The 13,800-nt window shown below is 48.7% G+C and overlaps 1 long non-coding RNA gene across 2 annotated transcripts in view; it reads right to left on the bottom strand.

Moving 5' to 3' along the window:
• Positions 1–7,845, bottom strand: part of LOC142496492 (uncharacterized) — a 30,792-nt gene extending 22,947 nt beyond the window's left edge. The window contains exons 1-2 of one of the 2 annotated variants that reach the window (XR_012802016.1): positions 7,402–7,845; positions 6,865–6,993 (exon numbers count right to left, since the gene is read on the bottom strand). This is a non-coding gene — a long non-coding RNA (uncharacterized LOC142496492). The remainder of the gene's footprint in view (positions 1–6,864; positions 6,994–7,401) is intronic. The other variant, XR_012802017.1, reaches the window with a different exon arrangement.
• Positions 7,846–13,800: the final 5,955 nt, after the last annotated feature.

The following is a 13,800-nucleotide window of genomic DNA, read 5'->3' as shown; positions in this document are numbered from 1 at the left end:
AGGGATTTGTATGTACAGTATTTGAGGGGTAGTGTTTTTTTGTGTAATCACATTGGGAACACTTTCTACCTCCCCTACCAAGGTGAAAACATTGCCAAGCAGAATTCTTGTACCTGTTACGCTGACCGAAGAAAACTTCCACACCACCGCTCTAGCCTTTGTAAATTCCGGGTCGGGAGTCAATTTCATTGACCAGGGCTACGCTGAGAGGAATAACATCCCCCTCGTCCACAAGAGATGCCCTGTAGGGTTGGAAGCAATTGATGGTCGACCACTGCAACCAGTATTCATCTCCTTACAGACCACTCTCTTTCATTTACATACAGGTGATGACCATACGGAAGAGATCCAGCTGGATGCCATCCATACCCTATCGGTCGACGGTATTCATGGCCTTTTGTGGCTCTAGCTTCACAACCCAAATATAGATTGGACTGACAAGGAACCTGTCCTGTGGAGCGCTTCATGGTCCAAGAACTGTGCTGTGCCCATCAAGAGTATATGCAGGGTTGCTGCTCCTAAAGAAGAGAGGGTAACTTTGCCTGAGGTTTAAACTGATTTTTGCTATGTTTTTGATAAAGCAAGATCAGAGGTTCTGCCACCTCATCACTCATTCCATTGTCCTATTGACCTGCTACCCAGATCAGTACCTCCTAGGGGAAGCTCATACCCACTTCCTCTTCCGGAGACTAAAGCTATGAAAGATTATATTCATGAAAATCTACAAAAGGGGTTTATTCGGAAATCTTGCTCCCCAGCCGGTGCAGGCTTCTTCTTTGGGAAAAAGAAGGATGAATCTCTACGGCCCTGTATCAATTCTAGAGGTCTTAACAAGATCACCATCAAAAATCGTTACCCCATACCATTGATTTCGGAACTCTTCAACCGCCTCCATGGGGCCACCATCTTCACCAAATTGGACCTGCGTGGGGCCTACAATTTGGTGAGAATTCTCCAGGGTGACGAGTGGAAAATGGCTTTCAATATACGAGACGGCCATTATAAATACCTCATCATGCCTTTCGACCTCTGCAGTGCCCCTGCCGTCTTTCAAGACTTCGTTAATGAGATCTTCAGAGATCTTCTCAACCAGTTTGTTATCGTCTATTTGGATGACATAACGATTTTTTCCAAGTCTTCACAGGAACATGTTGGCCATGTCAAACAGGTACTTCTACGCCTACGTGAAAACCATTTTTTCGCCAAGCTGGATAAGTGTCAGTTCCACCAAACCACCACGGCATTTCTGGGATACATAATTTTGAACACTGGTCTCACCATGGATCCAGCAAAGGTGAAGGCGGTCCTGGATTGGCCTTGTCCCACTACTCTTAAGGCCATACAACGCTTTCTGGCCTCCGCTAATAACTACCACAGATTCATTCAAAATTTCTCATCTGCGGTAGCCCCCTTTATGGCTTTAACAAAAAAAAGGTGAGGATCTTACTTCATGGTCGCTGGCGGCTAGCCAAGCCTTCGATCACTTGAAAACTGCCTAAGTTTCTGCACCCATCCTTGGAAGTGGATGCATCTGACGTCGGGGCTGGAGCTATTCTGTCACAGAGAAGCAAATCGGCTGAGCATAAACCTTTGTATGTGCGAAGTGTTCACTGCTGTCTTGCCTCCACAGTCTTGTCTTGTACTCTGGTGCTTAGCTCCTCTGTTTTTGACCTCGACTATTTCTCTGGACTCCGCTCCTCTAAACTCCTGACCCCAGCTACCAATGACGATCCGTACCTCTCCAATCCCGACCTCTGCAAAGTGCCACGACGATCCATATCCCTCCAATCCTGACCATGGCTAAGTACCTTCTACAATCCGTACCTCTCTAACCCCGACCTTGGCAAGTACATCTGACTAACCATACCTCTCCAATCCCGACCCGGCTACCTCGACCATTCTACACTCCAGATGCGTCCACATGGCTGGAGGTTGGTGTCTGTAGCAATCCCCACCTCGGCCCCGCAGTCACACCTTGTTTGTGGTGAGCAATTACAAACCACCAATACATTTCAATACAAAATGAGAACTTGGACTCTTCACTCCCTTACAGGGTCCAAACACACAAATTGGACCAAGCTTAGGAGCTCACATTGGTGGCTAGGGAAACATGGTTTGAAGGGGTCACAGTCCATAGACTTTACCTGCACTATGGGCTTACATTGTCGGCCAGTTACACACGGTTTAGGGGCAGCCAGCTGGGCTTCGTCTTTATTATGTGAGGTCGTCAACCCCAACCATGACAGCCACTACCTCTGTGCAGTTCAAATCTCCCGACCCACATGGGACAATAGGAAGATACAAGGGATGATGTTGCGGCTTCCTATTGGTCTGCAGGAGGAAGGACTTTAAAACAGCTATTATGATCACCCAGCCAGGGTTCCTTCTGATAGCACCAACAGAGGTAAATATCTTGGGAAGCAGGAGGTCCAGGAGCTGAAATCAATGTGGTTAAGCTCCAGAGACTCTCTGCTTCACACATTAACATTTGTTTAAAAGTCTTGCCAGGAATGCCTTTTTAAGAAAGGGGGAGATTGTTAGCCCTTTCTCCTCATATTACCTTCAAATAGGTGGTGTCCATCCTACATCAGTTGATGAAGAGGCCTACGGAGGCAGAAGGACCCCATCACAATGATGCATCAGAGCAATGGGGAGCAGCATGCAGGATGGATGAGTGAGTGGAAAGCCTGGCTCGCGGAGCTCCAGGATTGTGCTGATTGTGCATGTCATGGGCGCAGAGGCTCCGAGGGGTGTGGTGTCGGGCAGGGGGTCATCCAGTGGAGGGGGGAAGAGCTGAGTGGCAACAATGGTGGGAGTGGCGGGGGCGGTGATATCTGCCTTGGCTGTGGTGTGGCTAAGCCTAATAATGTCACCAGTGTGACATAGGAAGGATGGAGAGTGGCGCAACAGGAGTGAGAGCTGGCAGTGGACCAAGAAGCATGGGGGAGGCAACACAAGATGGTAGAGGCAAAGGACATGCTGGAGAAGCAGCGCAGCCAACGGGCAGTGCCCTCGGCAGCATCAGGGGCATTCCCAGCGACACTTCTGCCCGCCAGAGCAGCAGACCACTGACAGAGGGAGTCAGCAGAGGGACTGCAAAGAAGAAAGCCAGGCCGTTATTGGTGCAGCAGGAGGCTGGAGAGGAGAGACTTGGGGGATTCCGTCATCTTCCATGATAAGTGGAGAACCTCGTTTATTTTTCCACCTTTTTGTTTTGGATGTCTTTGTCCCATCTGGGATACTGGGTCTCCTTTATTTGAAACTTCAGCAGTTTCACTGTATACACCATGCTTTTCTTGGAGTTGTATTAGCTGGTGGAAATATTCGGCGTTCAGCTGGTCCTGCTCTTACTGCCCCCAATCAACTTCATGGTCGCTTAGAAATGTCTTTTCGGTGTGTACAGGGTTAAGGCAGCTCCACCCACCTATGGCTGTTCTGTGGATGCGTCACATATCTGAGCCCACATACAAGATATCCTCATTCTCATCAGTATCATCTATAATGGTGTTCATTATACTTACACCACATTTTGCCATCCATTTTGGCTATATAAGGTGTCTCCCCATGACCTCAGGAGGCACTATTGCAGTGATTTTCTCCATATATGCTAGAACACCAGCTGGTAGTCCTACAGGTGGGCAGACCAGTTGCAGAGTTCGTAGCTCTAACAGGTGTCTCTTTACACTTTTTATTTTTCTGAGTGGCCATTTTAAAAACTGCACATGTGGTGGGGTAGACTTTGGTCACCGAGTCAGTAGGTCTGTCTCAGTCCCCCTCCCCAGTTAGACTGTTGCATTGTGGCTTTCTCCTGTGCAGTGTAGCTTTTCTGCTTGGATGTGTAGCTCTTTAATTCTGATCACTTCTGTACGGGTTTCTTTTGTTCTTGCTTTTGGTTGCTCAAGCTGCTGCAGGAACTGTAAGCAGGGACTATAGGCAAACAAAAGCCCAACAATTTTCCTGGACGATCTCCGGGCCTCTTTGAAATTCAAGGGCCACCTCTCATCCCAATTCAAACACCATATGAAGGAGACAAGTGCAGAGGTACGACCAAGGTACATAGATTGAGGAAGATAAACATTGGCTTTAATTTAGCCTGTAGCTTCAAAACAGTACAGCTTTAAGACAGCATACAAATTAACAAAACAGACCTATTCCGGAGCTTACTCACACTTCCAGTCCCTGCAGGACTGGAATGCTAGGCCTCTGACCCCCAAAGTCTAAAGCGGTACCTGTGATCAGAGTGCTCTTTCTTGTAGGCCAAGGTCTGGGTTGTGTTCTGAGGGTTATCCCTCTAGCTGGTTCCAGGGTCCGCTGCATCCTGGAGCAGAGAGGCTGGTTCCCTGGTCTCTCTCTGTCAGCACACACTCCTCCAGTGCTATAGTGATCCCCTGCAGTTCAATAAGGAGGCTTTTCTACCTATCTGATGAGCCAGGTGGAGACTGGAGACTGGCTAATTGTCTGTACTGCAATGAACCCGCTCCGTGCTGGACTCATCAGCCACGTAGAGGCTTTCTATGTGAAGCCCTTCTAGACAGAGGTTAAGGCCCTGTCACAGACCTAATGTTGGTTCAATCTATACAATTTATATTGCATAGGGACGTGTCACAGTTGTTGGTCTAGTTTATGGTCCCTTTGCAATAGTGGTCAGAAATAGAGCCAAGGGTTGTGTGGAGAGGGATGAGGGGTGTTAAGGTGGTGGACAGATCTAGGGAAGAATCATTTCAGCGTTGGCGGCATTTGTGGTTAAGGTAGGGGGTGTGTATCCATGAGGATTTGGAGGGTTAACCCAGCGGGTTGCATCGGAAAGATGGGGTATATCTTTCTGACATAGGGATTGACATCCTGCTATTGACATGTTTTGTGATCTCCTTCGAAATAGCTTGCAGTGAAATTCAGGACACAATTTTATCCTCAGCCTGATGATATTTCTACCTGCATCATCATAAAACATAAAAGCAGTGAGCAATCTCTGAGCTTGAAATATTTGATGTCAGCCTAATATTTCTAGTTTTGTTTGTTGTTTAAAAGTCTAGTCGCACGTATATTTAAAAGCTGCAGCACAGTGGAAGAACTTGGTCTTGTTATGTAACACACAAAACATTTTTAACAGATGTTTCATCATTCAGGATAGGTCCCTTGGGTGTGGGGGATAAACAGACTTGTGCAAAAATCTCAAAGTTTACACATCATAATTGAGTGATAAAGCAGTTTTTTCAGAAAATAACAATAGTGCCAAAATGTATGTGTTCATGGAAAATAAATGTATTCATCATTATTCCTGTAAAATTGGATATGGATTTTCAATTAATGTATGGATATATATATATATATATATATATATATTGATTTATTTATATATCCAGTATATATCATTCAGGTAATAGTGGCTCTACACTAATGTTAAAATATTTGTTTAAACATCAACATTTCGGCTCACTCTGGAGCCTGCCTTGAGTAGTAGAGATTGGCGAATCCGCCCAAATCTGTTTCCCGGATTTTCTCGCATGTTACCCCCAAAATCCGTTTCGCCGTGTAAAATCCGTGGAAGGATTTGGTCCGTTTTAATCTGTGTGGATTAATCAAAATCTGCCATTGGATACAACCCGTTGACAGATTTGTCAACAGATTGCGGGATCTGTGGAGTGTATTGGCAATAATATTAAAAAATCCGCAACATGCAAATCTCCCTTTTTGAGATTGATCTGCAGACCAAAGGAACCGGCCGATCCGCAAATTCGCCCGTCTCTATTCTCGAGAAAGCCAAAATGTTGATACAGTATATATACAGGGCCCGACAAATTGGGCCAAAACCCACTCACCCCCCCCGCCACAAAGTCATCGCCCCTCCCCCACGACACTTTCCTGCGGCGGGTCCGGTTGCGGGGTCCTGATGGCGTCTCCTGGCCTTCTGCTGTCTTTTCACCTTTAAAATCATGTTTTTCTCCTACATCACTATTCAAAAGGGCTGCGCGGCGTCATATGATGCCACGTTGCCATGGCAACAGGATGCTGTGACGTTGCGACATCACGTGGTGCCGCGTAACGTCATATGATGCCGCGCATCCATTTTGAGTAGTGCTGCTGGAGAAAAACATGCTTTAAAAGATCAAGACTGAGAAGACCGGGAGACCCCGGGGGACACCGCCGCAGGTAAGCAGTCGACAGCGGCCACAATGCAGTCGCCCCGGGCCACCGCATTTGTCAAGCCCGATGGGAGATTCTGCCATTAGAGCATGTGTGGTGAATGCTACCTGTTGGTAAGCAGGAGGGCTGAGTCGTCCGCCGATGTTTGGGGGACACAGGACAAGCTTCTGGGGTACATACACGACATAGATCCCTAGTGGTACAGCGCCTCCATCTGCCTCCAGAACACAATCCCCTCTCTTTTACAAGGAAGATCACACACCAGGCAGTAGGTATAATAACTGGAATGGTTTATTCTGTTCAGCTCAGTGCAGTCACAGCAGGCCTCTGCCCTATGCAACCTCTGGTGTTATATCCAGCTGTAGGATGGCCCCCAGACCTGCACTACGGGTCAAGGGCCCCTGCAGCAGTTTTTGCTCTTTCGTGATCCTCTATCAGGATCAGGGGAAAGATGCATACTCCCTCTCCCCCAAGGGGAAGAGGAACAGGGAAGGCCAGTATTCAGGCAACCTGTGTGTGATCTGCCTCTCTCAAGTGGGGAGAGGCACTGACTAAATTTAGGCGGCAATCCCCTTAAGTACAGCCAGGAGGAGGGCACCAGGTCTGACTCAGGATTAGGTGAACTCAGGCCTGGTTCCACCTCCTCCCCTGTCACTCAAGAGCACTGCTGGGAGTGGGGGGAGGGGAACCCATAATAAGTATTGGAAAACCTGCTCTTACCAAGGCTTTCTGCCAGTGAGGGCAGACTGGTAGCCAAGAACCAGTACTGGCTACACTCTCCCTCTGGTGGAAACTCCCATGTCCTCACTGGGACCGAAATTTGCAGGTACCATCCTTCAGATGCATATCCTAAACAGAACAGGAAAATCAATAACAACAGTATGAGAATATATATATATAACTGTTAAGTAAAGACAATGTGTATGTAGTGCACTCCCCCCCCCCCCCCCTGAGAGATGTGTGGCTACGTGTGTGTGTGTCTATGATGCAATACCTGTAGTGCACAGGAGATCCGCTACTGGGAACCTGGATACCTGAGTTGATGTTCGGTCGGTAGCACCTCCACCTGTACAGGATTCTATGATGTAGAATAACCCCGCTACAGGACCCGTATACAATATAACACACACTTATGAAAGAAAACAGTTTTACTGAACATAAATAACCTAGGATATATATATATATATATATATATATATATATATACCACCAACCAAGCCACGCACGGCTGTACCCTCCAATGCTTCGCTCCCTCACCCAAGATGTGTGTGACAGTGCAGCCCCACTATAGTGTTTGAGATGGTGCACTGATGCGTTGGATACCTGCCGGGTGATGCCACACCCGGCCGCGCTTATGCCACGATGCTGGGATCCACGGATCGGATGCTGATACTGCGAATCATCCGCCTCTACGTTGGGTGGGTCCCTTGTAGATTGTTCCACCGTAAACAATGTCTTTATTAATGTAGGGCGATCTGTGTCCTGGACCACAGGCCGCATCCACTGTGTGGCGTCTCCCTGTGTCCCTAACACTAATATTGCTAAGCAGGGCAGGGTCCCTATCTGAGGGGCAAGTCCCTATCGCAGCCACAAACTATGTGGGAGTCGGGGCCTAGTTGGGCATAATAGGGGTTATCCGGCCTAGTACAGATGCCACCGACATCTGCACATATAACTTACTCCTTCCTTGTCCCAGCTCCAACTGCCACTCTCCTAACTGTCAGCTCAAACTTCAAGCACACCCAAAGATCCAATTTCCCCTCAGGCGATTCTAGCAGCCCTATTGGCTGTACTGTGTCATGTGTTGTGCAGCCCCTGGGGCTGCTGGAACCTTTGCATGCACAAACCTTTTCTGTGCATGCGAGTGCACAAACAAAATGGCAGCACCCTTACCGGCTATCCTCATGCAGCGGAGGTGAGGAGAGCTAAAGGGAGGACCGGGCTACATGTATAAAAAAGGTGTACCAGCATAGTGGGACTCTGACATTAATACCTTCACTGCCACATAATGTGATTTTGACTAGTTAATTCCCTATAAGTGATAGCAGGTGTCTAGTGAAGAAAGTGTTAACAGCACAATCGCAGCGTTACCGTTGTAGTATCGTCTCTACAAGTTCAAGTTAGAACATGAATCTGCATTTTTATAGTCAATCACATCAGCCCTGCAGGGATGGAGTGTATTAATTTGACGATATACCTTCTCTGGATTGAAACTGTTAGTGTCATAATTCATCAGGAGAAATATATGGAAGTGTTTTTCCACTGTCAGACTGAGCAAGAGATAAAAGCTCTTAGAATTAACAGGGTTATATGCATCTCCCGGCAGAATAAGCAATAGAGAGTAGAAATGCTACTGATAGGATTATTACATCTTGCAGCCCCTTGAGACAATGTTGCGCCTAATTGAACAATGATGTCATATACGACCTAAGGCATTTAAAGGTAAATTGAGTCTTAAAACCACATTGCTTTTGCTTTCAGTCTACCATGGAATGTGTCTTTTATTTAGTGATAGTAGTGTTGTGTTCCAACAAATACAATCTTTTCTTCTTGAGGAGTTTTCCATTCCATGAATCAACCCTTATGCATACTGTAAGTATTATAAATAAAGAGAAGACATGATAAATTGAAAAATTATCATTTTGTCTGTCTGATGCTATGTGGGACTATGGGTTGCTCGGAAGTGACCCCAAACCCCTTGTGCAGAGTCCTTTAATTGATCTAGTTTGTCGAAACCTATGTAGCAATGCACGCCCTTCTCTATGGATTGGATCGCTCACAAGTCATTAGTCACTAGTCAATTTGCCACTCAAGGTTATCCATTTGCTATCAGTCAGTTTGCCAGTAAACTGACAAATCCAGATTTGTCTTGTACTTTGTTAAACAACACATAACTATTTATAGTTATAAAAATTCTCCTTCTGGGGAGGTGTAAGGTACCTCCAAATAGTTGTGTTTGGGGAAGGCAGTGTCGGACATGGCTTGGTAGGCTGGTATGCTGGTGATCTTCTAGTTGTTGTGGGCTTCAGGTTTGACGGGGGCAGCAACTTATTGGTAGGCACCCTAGTTTTGGGTACTTTTTATATTTATAAATAAAGCTGCGACCAATTTCTTCCAAGTCGTCGTACGTGTGTTATTTATGTTGGTTTAAGGGACCAAACCCTCACCCCTGAATTCAAGGTCTTGGTAAGTCATACAAATCTTTCTCAGCAATCAACTATGACACCTGGTGGTCACTGTGTAGACATCAGATATATGCCAGTCAGACATATGTATTTTTTTAATGAATTCTTCCTTAATTTTCTTCACTTGTACTCAAAACATTAGCATCATGAAAAAAACACATTCCAGACTGATTTTTCTTACAGATGTATCATCTCCATTGTTAGAGACACACAAATTCATGCTTAAAGATCACAGTTGGCCACCCTTGTATTATAATTGTGCTAGTTTGTAGTTACACCCCAAGAACATGGTTGCTACTTGGCTGCAGATTGAAAGAACAGCCTTGTTCAATCCTGCTTTGTACATTGGGATGGGAGGTTTATAAATCCGACACTTCAAAAGGTATGGGCCTTTCTTAGGGCTCAGTTTCAAAATCCTGAACCAATTAATTTTCCCATTAAATAAAAAAAGAGACACCTGACCACTTGTACATTTGAGCAATTTATAAAAACAGCACAGGGGAAAGCTGTTCTCTTAACGTGGGGTCAGGTGCATTCTGGATGAACCCAATTCCTACGCAGAATTGCGTATAGATAATATAAGTTGAAGTAGGCACCATTATGTACCAATTCCTAGTAAACATACAGTATCTACATTGGGATAAATATAGAAACAACACATACTGTATCAATGCAAATCATATTTTAAAAAAAAGTTAAACATTATATAAATAGGTTTCTATAGAAATGTAAATAGTATGTATGCATACGAATGAGAATGATCTACTCACCTACATGTTAATATCATGATGGAATATGATGTTTAATGAGAGTTTGTCTGAAGCTAAATTACTACTGGCTGCTCTAGAGTAACGGAATGGATACTGGCTCTCTTGTTACTCTCCCCCTGATTAAGTGATATTAGGTCTTGAAAACACGCCAGGGGAGACTCACGTCAGGACCTCGCCATCACTGTTTTCTTGCCTCTTCGTGTGAATATATCACTATTTAGAAAAGTACAGTGCCAGAGTGAGCTATCAATGGAATCAATACAGCATTGCTTTCACAGGTCACTTTGAGTGCCTCTAAAAGCAGTAATCGTCTAGTTGTTTAAACTCTTCTCTGCTTGATTGGCCTGCAATACATTGCATTGGGATGTATTAGCCATCCCTGCAGCAAATGGGTAAAAGCAGCAAGCCTTTAATACATTATGTTAATCCTTGTTGTGACTGTGGGATTAAAATGGTTTAAGTGCCTGATCTACCCACGTAGTCTTAATAAAACACTTCAACATCAAAAAAGCAGCTGTGCCACACTCTTGTTCATGGCACTCAGCTTCTCGATGGTTCCAACCCCTTTTTCTACATGAAGACTTCGGAACCTCTTCTTCCCTCCAGAGAGTTGAGACCGTTCCCACGGTTCATGGCATATTTTCCCAGTTCAGCTTCTTACATCAGAAGATAGACATTAGACAGTGATAAAACAAATGGAAATTAGCATCAAGACTCCCAGCAGATTTATCAATACATTATAGCACCAAAGCTTTTCTTGGACTTAATGTATCTTATACTATATTAGTGAAAGCACTGTATGTTTGCCTGCCTGCCTGGATGTCCGGTGTCCCTAGCGGCAATCTCATTGGTCCCTTGGGCCGCCCGCCCCCGCACACCTCTCATTGGCCTCACACACTCACACCACCCCCCTTGGCCCGCCCCCCACACCTCTCATTGGCCTGAGGCGGAGTGACGGGCCAAAGGTCCACAAAAAAAAAAAAAAACCACACACAGTGTCACACACACACACACACACACACACACACACACACACACACACACACACACACACACACACACACACACACACACACACACACACACACACACAGTGTCTCACACACACACACACACACACACACACAGTGTCTCACACACACACACACACACACACACACACACACACACACACACACACACACACACACACATGCGGTGTTACATACATTAGCGGGGCTCACAGTGTTAGCAGCACATCTCCCGCTCTCTTCCCCACCGGTCCCGGAGGCTCCGCCTCTTCCTCCGCCTCTCCCTGTTTCCCGCGCTTTCACCCCCCCCCCCCTCCACTTGGGAGCGGCCGGACGGGTGAGTGAGCGGTCTTCACGTCCCCTCACCCCCCTTCACCTCTCCTCACTCACTTCCCCTCCACCCCCCCGGCGCGCGCTACAGTCAGCGGGGGAGCGGAGTGATCACCTCCCCTCACTCACTTCCCCTCCACCCCCCCGGCGCCGCTACACTCAGCGGGGGAGCGGAGTGATCACCTCCCCTCACTCACTTCCCCTCCACCCCCCCCCCGGCGCCGCTACACTCAGCGGGGGAGCGGAGTGATCACCTCCCCTCACTCACTTCCCCTCCACCCCCCCGGCGCCGCTACACTCAGCGGGGGAGCGGAGTGATCACCTCCCCTCACTCACTTCCCCTCCACCCCCCCCCCGGCGCCGCTACACTCAGCGGGGGAGCGGAGTGATCACCTCCCCTCACTCACTTCCCCTCCACCCCCCCCGGCGCCGTTACAGTCAGCGGGGGAGCGGCCACAACACGCTGCCTCCCGCCTCAGATCCACGTGGGAGCTGCCGGACGGGTGAGTGAGCGGCCATCACCTCCCCTCACCCACCCCTCACTACACTTCCCCTCCCTTCCACATCCCCTCCACCTCCCCTCACCCACCCCTCACTACACTTCCCCCCCCTTCACCTCCCCTCCACCCCCCCCCTTCACCTCCCCTCCACCCCACCTTCACCCCCACCTTCACCCCCCTTCACCTTCCCTTCACCCCCACCTTCACCTTCCCTTCACCTTCCCTTCACTCCCCCTTACAACCACCTCCCCCCCTTCCCACCTTCCCACCACCTCCCCCCTCTTCCCACCACCTCCCCCCCCTTTCCCACCTTCCCACCACCTTCCCACCACCTCCCCCCCTTCCCACCCCCTTCCCACCACCTCCCCCCCCTTCCCACCACCTCCCCCCCTTCCCACCTCCCCCCTCCTCCCCCCTTCCCACCACTTCCCCCCTTCCCACCACCTCCCCCCTTCCCCTCCTCCATCTCCCCCTTCCCCTCCTCCATCTCCCCCTTCCCCTCCTCCACCTCCCCCCTCCTCCACCTCCCCCCTTCCCTTCCTACACCTCCCCCCTTCCCCTCCTCCACCTCCCCCCTTCCCCTCCTCCACCTCCCCCCTTACCCTCCTCACCTCCCCCCTTACCCTCCTCACTTCCCCCTTTACCCTCCTCACTTCCCCTCCTCCACCTCCCCTCTTCCCCCCCTCCACCCCTCTTTCCCCCCTTTCCCTCCTCCCCCACCTTTCCCCCTCCCCCACCTTTACCCCCTTCACCCCTTCACCCTTACCTCCCCCCCTTCACCCTTTCCCCCCCCTCCCCCCCCTCCCCCCTTCCCCTCCTCCCCCACCTCCCTCTTCCCCCTTCCTCTCCTCCACCTCCCCCTTCCTCCCTTCACCCCCCCTTCACCTCCTGTCACCACCCCCCCCCTTCACCTCCTGTCACCCCCCCCTCCCTTCACCTCCTGTCACCCCCCCCCCCCTCCCTTCACCTCCCGGCAACCCCCTCCTCCTCCCGTCACCCCCCCTTCACCTCTCCCCCTTCACCTCCCCTCACCCCCCCTTCACCTCCCCTCCGCCCCCCCTTCACCTCCCCTCACCTCCCCTCCGCCCCCCTTCACCTCCCCTCACCACCCCTCCGACCTCACCTCCCCTCCTTCAACGCCTTTCGCCCACCCACCGCTCACACCCCTGCGCCACACAGCCGCCGCACACACTCAACAGACCTGCCACACTCGACACACACCCGCCGCCTCCCACCCACCCCACACACTCGACACACACCTGGCGCATCCTGCCCCTACGCAACAATATCACTGACCAGCTGTCACCCGCACTCGCCACACACCCGCCGCCTCACACCCTAGCAGGACCCCGACTCACAGCCAGCACTCACTACCCACCCGCCGCCTCACACACGCTCACACCCTAGCAGGACACACGCCTCACATTTTCACATCACTTATGTCACCAAAATATACATTGTACTGTGGTGTGTTTACAATAAACCATTTTTATACAACATCGTATTACATTTTCTTCCATCTTTCTTTTCAACATTATTATCCAACCTTTCCAACAAATAGTCACCTATTGTTCCACCATTTATAAATAATACGACCTATTACGCATTTACATCCCGGGCAACGCCGGGTCTCTCAGCTAGTTTTATATAACTAGTGAAGGAGAGCGCTTAGGAGGAGTACGTTCAGTATTAGTTTTTTGGATGTATTGTACAGCACGGTCCATACTGTGGCTGAAGGACAAAAACAGACCAAAAGATACGAAAAGAAGGAGTTATGTACAATTTTTTTGTTTTCCCAGCTACTATATTGCTTATATATTATGCATAATTATTTTAGTTCATGTTTATACAGATGATTTTT

Source organism: Ascaphus truei, chromosome 6 (assembly GCF_040206685.1).
Source record: "Ascaphus truei isolate aAscTru1 chromosome 6, aAscTru1.hap1, whole genome shotgun sequence".
Lineage (NCBI taxonomy): Eukaryota > Metazoa > Chordata > Amphibia > Anura > Ascaphidae > Ascaphus > Ascaphus truei.
The sequence above is the reverse complement of the archived record's forward strand: the minus strand, read 5'-3'. Positions and strand labels throughout refer to the sequence as shown.